The sequence below is a fragment of the Cervus canadensis genome, chromosome 30 (genome assembly GCF_019320065.1).
Source record: "Cervus canadensis isolate Bull #8, Minnesota chromosome 30, ASM1932006v1, whole genome shotgun sequence".
In the NCBI taxonomy this organism is placed as follows: Eukaryota; Metazoa; Chordata; class Mammalia; order Artiodactyla; family Cervidae; genus Cervus; species Cervus canadensis.
Genome location: NC_057415.1, coordinates 9,046,528 through 9,063,383, shown reverse-complemented (window position 1 = coordinate 9,063,383; position 16,856 = coordinate 9,046,528). Strand labels below are relative to the sequence as shown.

At 40.8% G+C, this 16,856-nt stretch overlaps 1 protein-coding gene across 7 annotated transcripts in view; it reads left to right on the top strand.

The window, feature by feature from the left end:
• Positions 1-631: 631 nt before the first annotated feature.
• Positions 632-16,856, top strand: part of UBAP2 (ubiquitin associated protein 2) — a 112,093-nt gene continuing 95,868 nt past the window's right edge. For 6 of the 7 annotated variants that reach the window (XM_043453458.1, XM_043453457.1, XM_043453456.1 and 3 more), the window contains exon 1: positions 852-1,000. The gene's annotated coding sequence lies outside the window, so the exon portion shown is untranslated. Of the gene's footprint in view, positions 655-851; positions 1,001-16,856 lie in introns of those variants that run through there. The other variant, XM_043453453.1, reaches the window with a different exon arrangement.

Here is a 16,856-nt window from a genome sequence, read left to right as displayed (position 1 = left end):
AAAACCGGGACAATTCCTGCCTCAAAGGGTTGATTCTATGACTTAATAAAAGAAGTTGTATGACGTCCGACAAGAGTAGGCTTTTCAACAAACTGTAGTCTTTTCAGGCTGAAGAGGCTTGGGAATGCAGAATTCAAGCCCTCATTGAACAGGACAGAAGCTGCGAGGTCCGCCCGCCCCGTGGAGGTGCTTCCCGAATCCCGCCGGGCTCAGCGGCTACCTTGGCGAGCCGTTGGCATTTTCCCGCGCAGGGGGCGGGGCGGAGCGCGAGCCCGGGAACGTGGTCGCAGAACCCCACGCCTCGCCGGAACTACATCTCCCAGGAGGAGGGACGCTCAGCCACCTGGCAGGCGGCGCCCACTGTTATTAGTCTCAGGTGATAGCCCTGTCCACTTTCCGCCTCGGCCTTCCCTCGGACCGAAGTCACAGGCGCACCATCTAACGAACCCAGGAAGGAAAGGATGTGGTGGTGGGTGCCTGCTGTTTGGGAATCGCAGTCCCCTCGCATAAGGTTTGGGAGCCTGGGTTTGTCTTGAGTGGTCGGACCACACCACGTGATGACGGAAAGGCGGCCGTAGGCAGGGGAGCGACCTGAGCTGCCTTGTGAGGTCATCACACAGCGACGACGAGCTGTTCTTGGGCATCCCGGACGCGGTGGGTAGTACGTCTCTAAGAACTCCGAGTTCGAGAAACTCCATAAAAATCTCCCTCGTTGACTCCATCTGCGTGCCTTTCCCTGACCCGCAGCTGTTGGCCTCTCGGGGTGGGAGTTGGGGTGGTGGCTACAGGAAACAACGCGCTCTGTAGGCGGGCTGATGAGCCGCGCGGCTAGCTACGTGTGTTGGCTCCTCCTTCGGCCGTGACGCGGGGGTCACGTGACGGGCCGGGCCGACTCTGCCGCCGCCGCCGCTTTGTAAGAGGCACATTGGCAGGTAACGAGCGGCGGCGGCGGCGGCGGCGGCGGCAGCGGCGGGTCCCGAGTCCAGCGAGAGCGGCAGCGGTAATTGGCACCTTCTCTCTCTCCTTCCCCGTTCCATCTCCTTGAGCGCTACAGCTTGCGCTTAGTAGACCTGGGTTCAGCTCTTCTTTCCCCCAGAGCCCTTTCTACTGCCCCAGCGTCCACCCTGAGGTTGGGCCGAGCTACGCTCGCCGGCTTCGTGCGTCCTCAGTTCGCCCAGGCCTGGGTGCTGTCTTTCCTCTCCGCCGCTGTTTGTCCGGCGCTCCTTTCTGCCTACCCCTTCCTAGTCAGCCCAGCCCCACCCAGCCCCAGGGGGCGCCTGCCCCTCCCCCCTTCGGGTTTCTGTCCTGGAGGGTGTGGTTTTCTCACACCGTTGTCCCTTCCTGCCGGTCCGCTCGAGCTCCCGCGCCACGCTGTCGCTGACCACCTTTCCGCGTTCACGCCTGTCGCTAGTCCTGGAACTGGACATCTCAGAGCCCAACTTCTGCACACACTCGGCTTTCTCGGCAGCCCGGAGGCATAGTTCAGTTTTACTTCTTCTCCTCACTCTGGAAGGCTTTGGTGCCAGACTCTCGGGATTCAGTTTTCCTCCTCGGTCCTAGTTCCTGTGGGCTGGCTGTGTCACGGTTGTGCTTTACTGTAGGTTTGAGAGGAGGTTTGTAAACTTAAAGCGCTCTCTTTTATTTTATTCCAAATGTTATTCTTTTCCTTGGTGCATTGCATCTCAGTTTTCTTTGCCGCTGAATCACTTTTCCCACTCGGCAGTCCCACCTTTTCCCCTGGGTTTTCAATCTAATTAGTTGTCCAGGTATCTCAGGTACCATCACTGTTCTCACCACTCTGGTCTCTTCCTTGTTATCTCTAGGAGTTAGTTGATTCCATCATCATTCCTGTTATTTCCTGTTTGACCTAATCCTGTAGTTTACTTCCACCTCTGTTGGATATTGTTTCTGCGTGTATTCAAGGTGTCTCCGTCAGTATTTAGGCTTACTGTATTCTGCCCTTCCGTGCAGAACAGTTGAGAACTTTTAAAGGTCTCCACAGGGTACCTAAAGATCATCTTTTATTTGAAGGGCATATAATTCACTTTTTGAGTGAACCCAATTGCTTTATATTTTCTCTTTGATTATGATAGTACTTTTAAAATCAAAGGTGTGTCAGTAGTTAGTGTGTTCCTCACTTTTCCGCTATGAGTTGTGCATTCATAATTTTTAGTTGTAGTTTAGTTTGTCTAATAAAAGTGGAAGGAAAGTGAGTGTAATCCTAAGGATTGGGTGACTCTTGGGGTGGGATGTCTGTCTGTCTCAGGAAAGGGAATGAATTTGCTGGAGATGAAGGGTCTTCCCGTACCCCAGCATCTCTTACTTGCAGAGCCCTTGGTTAAGACTGCCCTCTCATTGCGGTGGCACCTTCACTTATCGAGGCAAAAGTGATTAGTTTCTCCTACACTACTTTTCTGCTTGCTTCTAGTGTGTTCCTCCTGAGTTTGTCTCCTTAAGGCTAGTTGGCATGTGTGGTGAGATTTTTTTTCCCTCCACTCCTGTCCTCCTTGTTTCCCACAGCTCTGATTTCCTCCGTCTGCTTCCTTGTTTCTGACCTTCAGTAGTTAAGAAAACGACTGAAAGAAGGGAGGTTTTTGTTATGATTGAAATATTTGACTGGAAGTGGTGGCATGGGAATGAGGCCATGGGAAAGGCTTGTGGTAATTGCCCCTGCTGCCTGTTTCCTGCCGCTCTGGTTTCCTCTGGCCTCTCTCTCTGTACGTGGGCTGGACCAGCAGTCTCAGAGAGCGCTGCCTTTAGAGCTGGGCTAGAACAACGGTCACTCCTCTGCTTCCCTTTCCCGGTAACCGGTCAGCCTGTGCAGTGCTCACCGGTGGTGTCTTGGTATTAGCCTGGGTGACTTTTATTGTTTGGTGAGACGTGGTAGGAGAACCAGGAGGAGAAGGGGTTTATTTCAGTATTTGTGTTTTGACAGAAACTGGTTGCTATCCCTGCTCCCATGAATATAAACTGCATATAGAGAGTATAAACCAGTCTTGAAGGTTTGAACTGGTCTGAAGAGAAGCCTTTACTTTTGAAGTGTTGATTCCCCAGTCCTCTTTAAAAATGAAAACTTACTCTTATGATTTTGTTGCTGTCATAAGAAACTTTTTGGGGTGTGTGTGTAAGTGCATTTTAAAGGATTAGTGCCTGCTCAGAAGAAGTGGTCTGCACGGATTCACAGATTGTGAAGTTCCCTTTGCTTTTATTATTTTTTTAAATTTATTTTATTTATTTGGTTTGGATGGGCCTTTGTTGCTGCATGAGAGCTTCTCTAGTTGGGGTGAATGGTGGCTTCTCGTTGTGGAGCACAGGCTCTAGGGAGCATAGGCTTTGATAGTACTAGCACACAGGCTTAGTTGCCCTGTGGCATGCAGGATCAAACCTGATCCAGTGATCACACTTGTGTCCCCTGCATTGACAGATTCTTAACCACTGGCCAATAGGAAAGTCCTCCTTTGATTTTAAACAAATCTATCTTTTATTTCTTCTTGTGAGGCAGCTATAAGTCAGCAATGATCAGTTAGCTCTTAGTTGTTAACTTGAGTATATGCAGTGTCCTTTAAAAGCTAAGTAGTATGGCACTGGTGGTGTTGACTAGTGAGAAGGTGGGTCTCTGACAGAGCTTAGAAACCGTTGTTTTCTTTCTCTTTTTTCTTTTCCCCAAAAGGAGAGTGGGAATATAACTTGAAATAAGGTGAAGAGAGGGAATATCACCTTATAAACCTGTGGTAGGTTTTGAAATATTTTTGACCCAATTATTGAGAGTCCCTTGGACTGCAGGGAGATCCAGCCCGTCAATTTTAAAGGAAATCAGTCCTGAATATTCATTGGAAGGACTGATGCTGAAGCTCAAGCTCCAATACTTCGGCCACCTGATTCGAAGAACTGACTCATTGGAAAAGACCCTGATGCTGGGCAAGATTGAAGGCTGGAGGAGAAGGGGATGACAGAGGATGAGACGGTTGGATGGCATCACCGACTCGATGGACATGAGTTTGAGCAAGCTCTGGGAGTTGGTGATGGACAGGGAAGCCTGGCGTGCTGCAGTCCATGGGGTCGCAGAGTCGGACAGGACTGAGTGACTAAACTGAACTGATCAAGTGGACTTCTTTCTTTTTTCTTTAAGTCCAGGAATCAAATTAGTTGGTTTTGTTTTGACAATTATAATGTCAACTATGTATGCTGAAATTTCCTACTTTTAAAAAACTTTTATTGTTTTGGCCACGTTGAGTGGCGCGTGGGATCTTAAGTTTCCCCACCAGGGATTGAACCCGTGCCCCTACGTGGAAGTGCAGAGTCTTAATCATTGGCCTGTCAGGGAAGTCCCCCTCCTACTCTCTGTTTGTTTTCTTGACAGTGTTTCTCTCAAAGATGCTTGCTCTGTACTTTTTAAAGAAAGTAAGTTATTTTAGTTTTGAAATTTCTTGGCCTAGGTTTTGAAGAACAGGCTTGTGAAATTCTGGCTGACATAGCATGTGTATTATAGTGTGTTTCAGTTTTCAGAAAACTCATTTTCATACTGGAGTTGTGAGCTCAATTAAATTGAAACCCAGTTCACTGTTTGGAATTAATTTATGAAATGAGGCATGGACCACGGAGTAGGTATTTCATCTAAGACTAGGCAATGCTCTACTTTTAAAGGGTGTTAGCAATACGTTGCTTGTTTTTTTTCATTTGGACTCTAAAAATAATAGAACGTATGTTGATTAGATTAAACTTTGCTTATTCTCAAGGATTTGTAGAGGAGAGAATTTTATTTGGATTTAGACTTGTTGCTATACCTTCATTTTTTTTGTCATTAACTTTTTACGTAAGTTGTCACATAGGAGCCTACTCATGTAAAGTTATGCTCTACATACATAATCCACTAATACTTTATTTGTCCACATCATGATATCTGGGGTATTAGTTCCCTGACCAGGGTCCAAACCCATGCCTTCTGCAGTGGAATTGTGGAGACCTAACCACTGGAGAAGGAAATGGCAACCCACTCCAGTGTTCTTGCCTGGAGAATCCCAGGGGCGGCGGAACCTGGTGGGCTGTGGTCTATGGGGTTGCAGAGTCGGACACGACTGAAGCTACTTAGCAGTAGCAGCAGCAGCAACCACTAAACTGCCAGGGAGTTCCCCCAATACTTTAATGCTTTGCTCTTTACTCAAAAATTTTTACATGTTGCAAAAGAAAGAAAAGAAAGAGAAGTTGCCCGGTTGTATCCGACTCTTTGCGAACCCATGGACTGTAGCTGACCAGGCTCCTCCGTTCATGGCATTTTCCAGACAAGAATACTGGAGTGGGTTGCCATGTCTCAGTCTTCTCATCAAATCAGTTCTAGGTATACCTATACTTTTAGAAGCTCAGCGTTCCTTCTTGCTATTAATGTCTTTCTCCCTCTTTGCCTTCTTGAATTCTTTCCATTCCTGTCCTCCTTCTGTTTTCCTCTTCTTTCTCTCTTTCCCTTGTTTTCTCTCTCTTTCTTTTTTGCCTTCTGTTCCTTCAGCCACATGCAAAAATACTCCACACGCAAGTTTCAGCTGAGGAGCTTGTATTCCTTCTGCCTCTGTTTGCCACCATGACATTGCTGCTTCCTAAGCAAGCAGATGAAAACCTGAAGTATCTTTGCTGTCTCACGGGCTTGGGGGAGGTGTAATGTGCTATCTGTATTGTGCATGTCTACTCAGCTGGAATGTGTGCTCTTTGGAAGGTGAGATTTTTCATTTGATAATAATGTTGTCAGATCATAAACAAGAGAATAAGTGGGTTTAAAAAATACAAATTTAACTGAAATAAGGTCTAGGGAAAAAGTAACTGTCTTTAGGATTTATTGACAAGCCTGACTTGTTTCCTAGACCAAACCAGTTCTTCACCCTCTCTTTTTTCAAGTTAATTTACAAATTTCCATTTTAAGATTGGTTTTTGGGTCACGCTGGCTGGGACTGTTTTACGTAAGAAAATGCATTTTAGAAAATTTGGAAAAAAAAAATGACTTATCATGGTTTAACATTTTAGTATAAATCTTTTTTCTTTTTTCCCTAGATAAAGTGTACACTTTAAAAAGAATGAGATCATACCTTTCATACTTTTTTTTTTTTTGAAAAATGTAAACTACATGCCAAAGGAGGTGTATGAAGTAGAAAAAAACGTGGAGTTTTCAAAACCAGAAATAAAATGACCAACCAAGAAATGGAACATTAATGCCACCTTAAACTCCCTTGTGTCTTCCATCTCCTAAGTTACTTTTTCCCCGGGGGGTTACCGTTACCCTATATTTTGGTCTTAGTATTTTTTAGAATAATTTTTACTCAATATGTATCCATAAATAATATATAGTTTAGTATTGCCCATTTTCAATCTTGATCTAGATGGGATTGTGTGATTCTCCGGATACTTTACATGTTTTACTTTCATCCATATTGATTCTTCTCCATCATTTTCAGTAGTATGTTACTTTATTGTAAGGATATGGTGCATCTTATTTTATTGTGATGAATGTTTGTCTCATTTCCAGTTTATTTTTTTTTTTTATGATTACAAATTGTACTCATTCTCCTTGTGAACATTTGCACCCCACCTCTAAACAAGTAAACTAGTTTGCTGAAATTGTATGACTGAGAGTGGAATTTTGGGGTTGTGTGTAGGGTATGTGTAACTTTACCAGGTAATCCCAAATTATTAGCATTGTTTTGGTCGCTAGGTCGTGTCTCTGACCCTTTGCAACCCCATGGACTGTGGCCCCCCAGGCTGCTCTGTCCTTGGGATTTCTGAAGCAGGAATACTGGAGTGAGTTGCCATTTCCTTATCCAGGGATCTTTCCAACCCAGGGATCGACTCTCCTGCATTGCAGGTGGATTCTGTTTTTTTTTTAAGGTAAATTAAAAAAATTTTTTTAAATTTATTCATTTTTTGACTGTGCTTGGTCTTTATTGCTCTGCATGAGCTTTCTCTGGTTGTGGTGTGTGGGCTTTTCATTGCAGTGGCTTCTCTTGTGGAGCATGGGCTCTAGGGCTTTTGGGTTTTAGTACTTGTGGCACTTGGGCTAGGTAGTTGCAGTTACTGGGCTCTAGAACACAGGCTCCAGTAGTTGTGGCACATGGGCCTAGTTGCGGCACATGGGCCTAGTTGCTCCACGGCATGTGGGATCTTCCTGGATCAGGGATGGAACCTGTGTCTCCTGCATCTCTTTACCACTGAGCCACCTGGGAAGCCCATAGTATTGTACAGTCATTCTTAAGGAGGCTCCTCATTTGAATCACTGTGTGCTGTGCTTAGTCACTCAGTCCAGCTCTTTGCGACTCCATGGACTGTAGCCCCCAGACTCCTCTGTCCATGGGATTCTCCAGACAGGAATACTGGAGTGGGTTGCTATACCCTCCTCCAGGGGATCTTCCCAACCCAGGGATCGAACCCAGGTCTCCTCCCACATTGCAGGCAGATTCTTTACCATCTGAGCCACCATTCGAACCACAGAACATAGAAAGTGACTATTTTCTCAGTTCTCTTGAGGATTTTACATAGCTAGTCTCATTCTAGATACCTACAGGAAAATTTAATTTGTACATGCAATGGATATGTTTGACATTGGAGCTTAATTCTTAAAGACTGAATTGGTGAGAGCTCCACATTCTTGCTAACATTTGGTATTGCTTTAATTTTTTGCTTTAGCCAATTCTAGTGGGATGTTTTAGATAGATCTTTTATGAACAACACGCAGCTGGATTTTGCTTTGTTATTACAACCTGCCAACTTCTCTTTTAAAAACTGGAGCATGGAGACCATTCATATTTATGGTAATTATGGATGTTTGAGGTATATTTCTGCCATATGGTCCTATACTTGTCTTTATTGTTTTTCTGTCCTCTTTGCAGTTTTAATTCTTTTTTTTTTCCGTTTGGCTTCCTCCAATTTAAAGACATTTTCCAAATCTATAAAAGCTGAATGAGTATAATGTATACCTTTGAACTAGAGTTACTACTTAATATTCACATTGACTTTTTTCTATATATACTCCATGCTTTATCTTTTGAGTCTAAATGATTTGAAAGTAAAATGCAAATATTTTGACATTTATGCCTAAATGTTTCCTTAGCAAGTGTTTCTTCACAATAAAAACTTCTCATAAATAGGCACAATAACAGCTTTACACCTAGGAAAGGGAATGCTTATTTAAAATATAATGTATAATGTCAATAAAATTTGACATCCACATTCAGATTTTCCCACTGTTCACAAAGAATCCTTTATAACCTCCTTATTCAATCAGGGTTTCTGTTTCTTTTTACCTTATTTAGTTATTGTCACTGAAGTACACTACTGAATAATCATTTCTTAAGTGATTATTTTCTCAATTATTTATCAGATGTAACTGCCAGTCAGAAAATCATCTGATAAGCAAGAGTGAACTATTGCTGTTACTTGTTCAGTCGCTAAGTCCTGTCTGACCCTTTGTGACTGCAGCACGCCAGGATTCTGTCCTTCACTGTGTCCCTGAGTTTGCTCAAACTCGTGTCCATTGAGTCAGTGATACCTTAATCCAACCATCTTATCTTCTAGTGCCCCTTTCTTTTGCTGTCAGTTTTTCCCAGCATCACTGTCTTTTCCAGTGAGTCAGCTCTTTGCATCAGATGGCTAAAGTATTGGAGCTTCAGCTTCAGCATCAGTCCTTCCAGTGAATATTCATTCAGGGTTGATTTCCTTTAGGACTGACTGGTTTGATCTTGCAGCCCAAGGGACTCGCAAGTCTTCTCCAGCACCACAGTTCAAAAGCATTGATTCTTCAGTGCTCAGCCTTCTTAATGGTTCAACTCTCAGGTTCATACATGACTACTGGAAAAACCATATCTTTGATGCTGTTACTTAGTTAAGATAATTCTTGTAAATGTTAAGTAAATTTCACTTTATTGTAGGATAAGTATAACTTTCTTGGATTCTTAGAAGGCTCAAAGTGTATCCTGTTACTCCTTTGCCCACCCCAAATTTTGAAACACTGATCGAAGTTCCCTTTTTATTTTTTTTATTTTTTTATTTTTTTTTCGAAGTTCCCTTTTTAATGTGTGAGAATGAAGCCAAACTCTTAGATTTATAAAAACTTTTAGATAGTATATTCTCATGACAAGTCTCTGGAATGCTTAGAATGTAGGTTAATCCAGATTAGGCCTGAATAACAGTTTTTTGGTGTTACTGGTATATGCTACTATACAGGTGTTCACTTGAATAAATGTTTACTGCTGCTACTTGTTGGCAGTTGTTAGATGCTAGGGATGTAGGTGAATAATGCACTGTCCCTGTGGGAAGACAGACAGTGCAGTTAGGAATCAGGATGCTGTGGAGGGTGACAGAACACACTGTCAGTTGATTCCAGTATTGGCCAAGGTTTCCTTGAAGTATTAGGAGTCTGAGCCTTGCTTCTGCTGGGTTCTTCCCAAATTCCTGAAGTTACAATTGTTTCTTTTGTTAAAACATTTTGAATTTCATCATAATGAAGTTTTATTGGAATTTGGTGTTATTTGGGTTACCATGTTATTGTATCATTTGTTTGGCCTTGACTTGGTAGTTTATTTGTAGCCACTAGTAAAAGAGAAAGTTATTCTTAATGTAAGTTGGTAGTTTTCAACATTTTTTTGGGTAAGTGTTTTATTGGAACTTACTGGATGTTTCAACATTCCTCCTCCAGTCAAGATCTCATTTTATTTTGAAGAGAAATTTCCTGTAATATCAGTTACTTGTTGAAATGCTGCTTTGAATTGTTGAAGATCAGATGACCTCTTAAAAAAATTCTTAGCTTAGGTACTTCACCTTATTTAGTACCTTTTTAATTCCTTGTGATTGGGAGTGCTAAGGTAATGGTGGAAAAAATACCCCTGTGCAGAACATTCCAGGTAGTGGTAACAGGAATAAAATTCTTGTTAGCTAAAGTAGGCCATTTACTATTTTAACCAAAGCACTTTCAACTTTCATTTTTTTAAAGGCAGTTTGAGCTGTTTAATTGTTCTAATGCTTATCTCATGTTGCCAAAAGATCCCAGCTGTAATGGGGTGTAGCTGGCATACCCTGAACCAATGTATATACTCTGGTCTAGACATCTGTGGGACAAAGAAATGACCAGGGTCACGAAGGGTCACGAAGGGTTTCGTTGTGGTGACATTTGGCCTGTAGTGATAGTTGTACAGCATCATGAATACTAAAAATCACTGAATTGTACACTTAAGAAGGGTGGATTATACAATACCCATTATACCTCAGTAAAGTTATTTAAATTGTTTGAATAAATCGACAATATTTTGAAACAGAATTAACCAAAAAAAGTGGTCAATGTACTTTAATATCCTATAGGTGCTACCAGTTATGATCTAGTTTAACAATATGAGGTACATTATCTTGTGTGGTACTCCTTATAGACTTGAGAAAGAGTAAAATTCTCAAGGTTATTTAATCTAGTAATTTGTGTGACTTCCAAGCCTGTACTCCTAATCATAATACTATACTACTTTATCTGTCTGAAATACTTCTGTCAGGAATACAGCCAAGTGCTAGCTGATAAGTCAAACAATGTCCACATTTGTGGTACGTAAGGCTGGGGTTTTGTAATGGCCGGGGAATGAGGAATGGATAGATGCAGGTGGGGCCTGTGAACTGTACCTAGTTCCTCTAGACCCATTTCACTTTATCTGCTCTATGTGTTAGAATTTAGTCACTGGTTTGGTTGGACTTGGTTTCTGTGGTTTAAAAACAAAGCAACACACTTGCCTTTGCTTTAGTTTTTCATTCTGATTTTAGCTGATTTTACTAGCTGTTCTCATCAGCGTGGTGAGCTGGTCTGTGAGCTCTCTGCCAGTTTGGGTGCGTCCTTTGAGGAAGGTGAGAAGCAGCAGTTGATAGCACACTGGCACTTCCTAAGAATGACAGGGAGGCTGTAAAAATTACACTTCAGAACTCAAGCAGCTCTGAAGTAGGGCTGTTTACTATATTGTTAAGTAACACTAAAATAATCATAATTATTATGGACATCAAGTAAAGACTAATCGCTGTTTACATTGAAGGACAGAAAATGAGAAAATGGAGATATGTTCAGTATGCTGTTGAGAAAATATGTCTTATGAAGGGTTGATGCAAAAAGCAACATAGGAACTTCCATGGTGGTCCAGTGGCTAAGACTCCATGCTCCCAATTCAGGGGGCCTGGGTTTGATCCCTGGTCAGGGAACTAGATCCCACATGCAGCAACTAAGATCTGGTGCAGCCAAAACAAAACCAAACCAGGTGCAGTTTGGAAGAATGACAAGGCCGATTTGATCAAAGTGTAGGGATCAGAACAGAATAAAGACCTTGTATTTGTGATGATTGATGGTCTGTGAACAGAAGTTAATGAAGTTTGTTGTCGTTTAGTTGCTCAGTTGTGTCCTCCTCTTTGTGGCCCCATGGACTGTAGCTGGCCGTGCTCCTCTGTCCCTGGGATTTCCCTGGCAAGAATAGTGGAGTGCTTTGCCATTTCCTCCTCCAGGGGTTCTTCCTATGGGCAGGTGGATTCTTTACTGCTGAGCCACCAGGGAAACCCAAGTGACATTGTTGTTTGATAGAGTTTAGCAGTATTCTGAAAGATTAAACATTTTGATCCACTTTGGCATTAGTTTCTTAATTAAGATAGTTCAGACAGGTAAATAGGGATATGTCATTTCAGTGAAGTAGAGAAGAGGCAATTACTGATATTCCAGTTGATAAAGATGCCTTAGAACTGCTTAGAACCTTAGAGACTTTAAGTATAAACAATAACCCTTAATCAGGTTCCTGTTGTAAGTTGATGACAGAGAATGTAAAGAAAGGCATAGATATAAGGCCTTAAATCTTAAATTGGTATAGGAGGGAGTGGTTCATTAAAAGAATGGCTTAACGGTTTTGAGCTCTGGAACACTTGGAAAATGCTGTTGGCTACTTGGAAAATTTTGGAAATCTTCAAGTAAGGTCGTTTTGGATGAACTCCATTATAGGTGTAACTATCTAATAGGCAGTTACTTGGAGGTTGAATCTCTGGAGAGACAGTCTTTAGCTTTTGCTTTGAAGTTGAAAGTAATAATTGATGCCAGTAGGGCATAACATTTCTGTGGGAAGGGAGAACGTGCTTAAGAATTGAACAATATTCTTTCAGAGGTGGGAGAAAGATGTGATGCTGCTGAGCATTTGAAAAGCTGAGAGAACTAAGATGGTGTATTATCTGAGAAACCAAGAGAAAAAGTTACACAATGTGTCACATGCCAGAGATAGGTGAAAGAATGATGAGAACAAGAGAGGTTTGACAATCACTAGGAGTCAGTGATGACTTGGGGGAGTAGTATCTTTCCTTTTGTTGGAGTGTTAAGGTGGTGGAAACCAGATTGAAAGTCAAGGAGATGTTTGGTGAGGAAATGGAGGCAGTGAGTGTATTCTTTTTGAGAAAAATAGCTTATGTAGTCACTGCTTGCAGGATAGAACATGCAGTTTCTAGGAGGACTGAGAAGGTAATTTTTCTAAGCCATTGTTTTTAAAAATCTGGATGTAGAGAATAGTTGAACAGGTTTTTGTGCACATTCTTGTGAGAACTAAAAGAATATGAAATATTTTCTCAGTGTAGCTGTTGGAGATTTCCTCACTAAGGAATTTTCTATTTGGTTTGAATGAAAACTGAGCCTGGTACATAAGTGACAGGTGTGTTAACATTTACATGGATTGCGTGACTGTTTTGGTAGGTACATTCTTCAGGTAACTGACATTTTTTAAAAAGTTGCTTTTGGCATGAGCGAAACAGTAATAAAGATGCCGTTAGAATAAAACAAATGTGCTTTAAAGAAAGGGAAAAAAGTCAAGCAGTTCAGGGCTGTGTATCCTGAGGTATATGAGGAAAGTTGAAGAACTGTAAGGAAAAGCTGTGGGTATGAAGTACTTAAAAAATTAGTGTTTATATTTTTGCCTTATGATAGAGCTATTTTCGAATAGCTTAACAATGAATATACTGAACCTTTTAAATCAATTGGGAAATGTTTATGTATTTGTAACAATTGAGTGTCAAATGTTTAAATGATTTGTGAAAAATGAGAGTAACTTGAAATATTTTGTTATGTTTTCAGTAAGAATTGAAGATTTATAATGTAATATAGATTTGTAATATTGTAAATCAGCTAATATTCAACTAAAAAATAAAAAGAACTGAAGATTTGTAAAGTTTTGTCTGTTGAGGAAGTATAGTTGGGGTTTAATCACTTTCAGCAGTAATATCCAATTTACTGTATATTATTCAGTTTACTATATGAGAGTGGTTAGCAGAGATGCCACTTTGCCCAAAAACCAAAACAATAAATTAATGTGAGATAATGGGTTAAAACTTTTTAAGTGATTGTGGGTTAAACTGGGTAATATTTTGAGTGCTGTTGAATAGGGATATTTCCTGAAGTTCTTTTCACATCTTGAGGAGTTTGGAGATTTTCCTGTGTTGGGTATTGTTATGGGTTTTCTGTTCTCGAAAATAAGAGGCAAGAATTAAACTGGCATTACAGTTTAAGATAATGTTTTGGCTTAGCGTTATCTTTGTAACTGGTTCTGGTCAATATGACTTGACTAAAACAAAGATTTGGTGTATCGAACTTGTATCCCCAAGAATGGTGAGGTAGGTTAGTCTACCCTTTCTCAATGGGTCTCAGGAAGAGAAAATAACCCAAAGGAAGAAGGTGACTTTTCCTTGCTTATCCTCTTCACTATAAAGGCCTTGGGCATGAGCAGCTAGTGAGAAGTTCATCTTTCTCCAGTGGAGGGTGGTGGCAAAATGGGAGTGTGGGTGTGAAGGCAAAAAATTTACAAAAATATGTCTCAGTCTTCATCACAGACTAAGACTACTCTTGGCATTATGTCTGTTGTGTTCCAATGGCTCTGAGACTTCACTAGATTCTCTTGAGAGGGTAGGTGGGGATAAATGCAGCTGAATGTGGTGGGGAAGAGCCAAGTCAAACTAGGATGTGGATAGGAGAATTTGAGATGGGAACATTCAGCTGGCAATTTATTATGACTTATTAATACCCAGGAAATAGGCCTTATTTTTTCTTTCTCTGTGGTTTTTTTTGTTGCCTGATGTAATGTACGTTGACATCAGTGGCTCAGTGGATGCTTACACGTAGGTGAGGTGGTCTCTCAATCTTTCAGGCTACCAGAGAACAACCTGCAGAAAGTGAGGAAACATTTGAGGGCTTCTCACAAGAATGTTTAAGGAGGAAAGTGGTGTCTTGTCTCCTCTCCCCCTCAAGACAGTGAAACAATGCAGATGATTTTAAAACAAACAAGGAAACAGCCTGAAAGATCCTATTGTCCTTGGGTTCAGAAATATTTTTGGAACGTGGCCATACTGTGCTGCCCAGAAGTCATGCAGATGTGTAAATGCTGCCACTTTGAGAAAGAGGCCAAGACAGGAAAGATAATGATGATGAGTTTATTTAGGAAAGCAAGTTCCTGGGCATGCCCCAGATTTAGATAGATTCAAACTAATTCCTCACCTTTACCCATCACATGGTTAGAATAACTGATGTAGAATCAGAAAAAGTTAAATCATGTTTATTGTACTGTATTTGCCAGGGAAGAGAAATACTGCATTTTAGAAGGCACTTATATCAAAAAGGCTTGGAGCCAAAAACATTTCCGCACCTAAAGAATTTTCTTTCATTTTCTTGTAATATACCCAATTTCTCAACTGACTAGTGTAATCAAGGTGCTATAATTATATTGCCACGTTGCTTTTACATAATAGTTTATATGTTAATGTTCTGTGATAAAAAGCATGATATAGTCATTTCTCGTGGATTACAATGATGGAAAACAAATGAAAACAGTGGAAAGCTATTCACTAAACTGTTAACAGTAGTTATTTTGGGGTGGTGGAAGTGTGGGTGGTGGTTTTTTTTTCCCCACTTTTCAGTGTTTTTTTTTTTTTTGGAACTTTGTGTTACTGAATGACTATTATGGGTAAAATAATAAAGTGAAATTATGTTTTTTGTAGTTTTCTCACCTTTCAATTGGAACCAACAGGACCAATGTTTTCCTCTAAGGTTCTTTGAGGGCAGTAATTTTCAAACTTGATTGTGCATCAAGTCTTGTTTAAACATTCCTGACTCACCAGATCTGGGTGATCTTTGGAATGTGCATTTGTGACGAGTTCTCAGGCAGTGCTGATGCTGCCGGTCTGGGTACCACACTTTTGAGAACCACTGCTCCAAAGTAGTTGGTGTGACATCCTGGCTGCACATTAGACATCTGCAGAGCTTGTTTTTTTAAAAGATTGATAATGATTTATATATCATAAAATGCATCCTTTTAAAGCCTGCAGTTCAGTATCTTTAGTACGTTCACAAGGTTGTGCGAGTATCAGTATTCCTAGAACATTTTCATCACCCCAAAAAGAAGTCCCCCCCATTCTCATGAGCAGTTTGCCCATTCTTTCCTGATCCCATCCACTAATATACTTTCTGACTCTGTGAATTTGCCTTTTCCGGACAGTACATGTAAGTGGAATAATACAGTATACATATCTGCTCTTTTGTGACCAGCTTCTTTACTTAACGGTTTCAATGTTCATCCATGTTGTAGTTTATATCAGAAATTTGTTCCTTTTAGTACTTGACTAATCGTTGTATGGTTATATCACATTTTGTTTATCCATTCATCATTGGATTGTTTCTACTTTTTGGCTATTATGACTGATGCTCCTTATGGACATTCCATGTGTGAATTTCTGAGTAAATATATGTTTTCAGTTCTCCTGAGAGAACTGAAATTGCATGGTCATATGGTAACTCTGTTTAATTTTTTAAGAACTGCTTGGAGAACTTTTAAAAAACAGTATTGCTGTCTGGGTCTTAACTATTTTGAGCCTGATGTAATAGGACCTGGTTTCATTTTTTAGAAATTGCTCAAGTGATTGTACTACGCAACTAGGGGTGGTGATGGATGGTGATCCACTCACTATTCCAGAGTCTTAAACTTTGTTTATTTGATGATGGGAAATTCCTGATGCTTTTGAAGGTATCACCACTTAAGAGTGGACATTTGGACATGGTTGGAAAGCCACATTTAGGTCATGAGGAAGCTGACAAACCTGGGCTGACTTCCTAGCATTTTTGCAGAGTAGAGTTTTCTGGGCTCCTGCTTTACCTGTTTCACCATTCTGTTGGTTCCTTACGCCCATTGTGCAACCACGGGATGGGAACGGGGCAGAAGATAATGGCGTAGTTATCTAGTAATTGTTTTTAAATTTTGAAGTATAGTAGCTTTACAATGTTGTGTTAATTTCAGCATAGTGATTAAGTATCTTTTCAGATTATATTTCATTATAGGTCATTAGAAGATAATGGGTATATAGTAATTCCTTGTAGCCACAGCCTGTGAGGTAGTTAGAAGGTTTAAGAATGGAGGTTGAAAGCAGACTCTAGATGTGTCACTGTTTATGTGGGTGGGTGATAATTCTGGGAGAGCAAGGCCAGAGTATGTAACATAGGAAGATGAACAGAATCTGCTATAATTAGAGCAAGAAAAAAAATGTGAGTGTTTAGCAAGAATTATGGATTTATGAGAAAGCTGTTAATATTATATTCTGATAAGTGGATGATTTATAGAAATTCTGTTTTAATCTAGTTCCAGTGTAAGTTTTTTTTTAATTAAAGAAAAATTGAACTCTACTAGTTTTTGTCTATGGTGTTGTAACCCTCTACTGAAGGTAACATCCTGGTATTTTTTGGGGAGTGCTTGTTTGAATGCAATGTAAGTAAAAAGTACAATACTATAACTTGTAGATCTTTTGAAATGCTGTACAATATAGGGACCCCCTCCAACATCCCTTCTTTTTTAAAAAGA